The following is a 3,671-nucleotide window of genomic DNA, read 5'->3' on the forward strand; positions in this document are numbered from 1 at the left end:
AGTTCAGTATTAAAATTCTGCTTGAATAATAATCTGTAGAACTTTCGAATTGGAGGTGCTAAATGAAAGGAGAACAACTTTCTTGCGACCAGATTACAACACGGCTCGTCTGCAGAATCTTGCACAGTTGTCTTGAAGCGTATGTCCGGGTGAGGGCGCGCGGGCGCTCGTTTTTGTGCGTACAGTTGGCTATCTTTGCGTCGAGGACAAGGTGCGCCGCCGCCGCAAAATCCGCCTTTCGCGCTAAAAGTCATCCCGACTCAACGCAAGAATTTTAATCTCTTTCTGGGGGAGGCTCAACCCTCGGGCGAGATTAAAAACAAAAGAGACAAGAAAAGAGACAACAAGAAATTATGATCCCGCGGTAAAAGAAGAGCTGCAAAAGGTTCAGTTAATAGAGAGAAAGAATTTCACAAATCAAAAGAAAAGAAGAACTTTGAAAACACAGCTTTTAGAAACACCGAAAGGAGAATTGATGACACGCGAACGCGACGGGTAAGAGATCCATTCAATAAATTAATGGGCGATTGAAAGTGTCAACGAAGAAATTTTCTACCTTGTTTTTTGCACTTTTTAGTTATAACTGCTTCGAACTGTGGAGTCTTTCTAGCGCTTGATGGACACACACTAAGTTGCCTTGCATGAGTATTTGGTCGGTGTATAATTCATGTTCCGTGGTCAGCAAAGCAATATTTGATGGGCTCGCGTGCTTCAATGTCCCTGAGGAAAATGTAACCACTCGTGGTCAACATTATTTAGACATTTTCATGCTGTCGCGTGCGACATTTTATCAATACACAATCGATAATCCCCTCAAACTCCAACGCCTCAGCTGCTTTTTCCTCTTTATGTTTTTCAAATATATTCTCTATTACATTCGCTATATTCTCTATTTATCGAAATCTAACCACCACACGGCTTCGTTTTGCCTGACTCAGGTTTTCTAAACAGGTTGCCGAGCCCAGCCCCTAACGCTTACCCTAAGCTAGGCTAACTTAGAGCTGAGAAACCCTAGTTGCCCCTCTCCAGTAGTGATAATACAAATTGTAAACGAGAGTTAGAAAACTTTAATTTAAGACTAAAAGACGCTTAAAACCTCAACACTCTTTCAAATTTAATCCGTTTGCGGTTGCCCTAGAACTCTATTACATAATTAATTAAACGTCTCGAGGCGTTGAGCTACTTATGCAGCGATCAATTAGCAGGTCAACTCTGAGTCGCACTTGCACTGGCGCGTTTTTTTGCGAAAAAATTAAAATTTTAACAACAAGTGCTCAATTAAAACTCATCAGAAATGACTTCCGTAATGAGGCGATTTGTGAGTGATCCAAAAAGTGTGGCACGATTTGTTCTGAGCCTGTGCTAAGCTCCGATAAGTACGAAGTTATTTTGCGTCCTCATACTGAAAAGACAAAGAGGATTTCCGCGAGAAACTTTGATTTCCGGTTTTCAAAACTACTCCCTTACAAGCGTATGTTGTTTCTTCGTTGATTTCTAGCGATTTTATCACCAAAAATATTAAAATTAGGGGTCTCATCCAGCGTGAATCGTGAAGATCTTTGATTTTTTATGAAAAAATATAGTCAAATAAAAAATTTTGACTCATCAAAATAAAAGTCAAAAACAGAGAAAACAAAGCCAAAATCTAATCTTTTTCGAAAATCAGGCAACTAAAAAATAACAAAATAAAATGTAAGCAAACAAATCTGTAGCCCTTCATAAGATCTTTACGATGAAGAAGGAGCACTAGAAAATAAATATTCGTTTTAGCAAATTTGGCTGGAATCGTGAAAGCTCTCCGAGCACGTCTACGGCCTAGTGTCTCACGACGAGGCTACACTTATATGGCGGCTAATGAAAGGCACGGTCATCATCGTTTAATAAACTTTACTGTGTATGCTCGAAATAAGCCAAAAAGCGGGCGCTTTTGTTTGTCCAGTTTTGATGATGACCGACGATCAAGTCCAGGAGCGAGTCAGAAAAGATCATTCTTCATGTGAGTTATTAGTGCGCAGATGGTGCGGGATTATGCCACAAATCGATTTATTTCTGAGCCGGCGAGCATGTCACGCTTGATGAGACTAAGAGTCCTACAGAGGAAATTTATATCAATTCCACTTCTTAATTCTCCTCCTTGATTTCGATACTTTAACACTTAAAAACAGCAATCGAAATCGGCAGAACCAAAAAAGAACACCAACGATGATGAGTTTTTCTCGTTGAATTTTCATGACTCAGGACAAAGATGAAAAATCTCCCGTAAAAAATTCGGCTTTTACTACTGGCAACTCGAAAAGCTCCATACAGGGATGGGTTAAAAATCGGCTCATCTTACAAGTAAAAATTAAAATCGGGGATTCGGAAAACTGAACATATTCTGATGCTTCATTTTTTGATACATAAGCAAAAGGTAGCCGCTTGAATATTTATCCCTGAAAAGCGAACATGGAAAGATGACGAGTACGGCAACTGGGCAGCTAGAGACACGCCTAACACCCAACCAGTTACCCCTGCTCATAGGAATGGTCTCATCTCTTTTTTAATCGGGTGATAGTAAATATCAATAAAACCCCGATCTCATTTATTTCTTTTTTTTACCCCAATTCTTTAATATTGGCAATGGCTTAGACCTCCTTAACCTCTCGTTCTATAATGGAAGGGATGTCTCTCTGGTCTCGTAAAATTCATCGCGGACAGGGTAAAAATTGGGCTTTAATTTAATGTCAGCGGCAGATTTATCACGGCGCCGAAAAAGGATGAATTAATCAACACAGCACTACTGAAAATTGAAACACGCAGGTGTTTTTATTGGTCGTTAGGATGGGGTTCAGGAAGGTGAGGAGTCCAAATATGCAGGTGGTATCACCTTGTTGTCTCGGGACCGTGCAGATGCGAGCAAGTGCGGCGGATCAATAGCGTAAACTGCCCTGCATCGCAGATAAAATCAACATCCGGTACCCCCCTTAGAGAGATAATTTGACGTAAACTGGAATTTTGAAAATTATATTTCGACCATATAATACAAAAATGTACAAGAATTGAGAAATATTCAATGGATATGAGTTTTTCAAACTAAATTTCACAAGAAACTCATTTTTACTTGACAATTGGCTCATCTGGTGAGCCTAATTGGCGGCAAATATCTCGGATATTTCTAGGAGATCTTTTAAAATATAATTTTTAAATTTAATTGCCAATTTTCAGGATGACTCCTTTCAGGATGAGGCCCTCAGTCTTAGGGAAAGTGGGCTGCAGGGACAATCGTCTCACCACTATGAGCAGCGCGCTGCCACAGCGTCCCTTAGCAGGGTAGTAGTACTAGATAATAATATTCTTGACTTTATTATATGCTTATGGAAGGTGCCCGCTCCGCTGGATTGGTGATAGGAAAGTATTAGAAGTGGGATAATTGTCTAACCATCCAAAGGAGCCTGCTACTACAGTGTGACCTATCTGATCAAGGAGTTTCCTTTCCAATAATCCCATGGAGCGGGCACCTTTCATAAGCATATAATGAGGAAAACAACCGTTTCATCTAGTACCTTGCTTAGGCACGCTATGGTCCATGGTCTATGGAAGCGCGCTGCTCAGAGTGGTGAGACAATTGTTCCTGCGAAACTAGTATTAATACGAGATGAATGATTAAGCTAAGAATCTAAGCTAAGAAAAGA

The 3,671-nt window shown here is 40.2% G+C and overlaps 1 long non-coding RNA gene across 1 annotated transcript; it reads left to right on the top strand.

Annotated features, from left to right (window-relative positions):
- The first annotated feature begins 251 nt into the window (after nt 1-251).
- Nucleotides 252-2,310, top strand: LOC145711419 (uncharacterized). The gene is made up of 4 exons (XR_014135187.1): nt 252-385; nt 456-495; nt 1,771-1,866; nt 2,246-2,310. It is a non-coding gene; the product is annotated as an uncharacterized LOC145711419 (long non-coding RNA).
- The last annotated feature ends 1,361 nt before the right edge of the window (nt 2,311-3,671 follow it).

The sequence above is a fragment of the Oikopleura dioica genome, chromosome 1, assembly GCF_907165135.1.
Source record: "Oikopleura dioica chromosome 1, OKI2018_I68_1.0, whole genome shotgun sequence".
NCBI classification, from domain to species: Eukaryota; Metazoa; Chordata; class Appendicularia; order Copelata; family Oikopleuridae; genus Oikopleura; species Oikopleura dioica.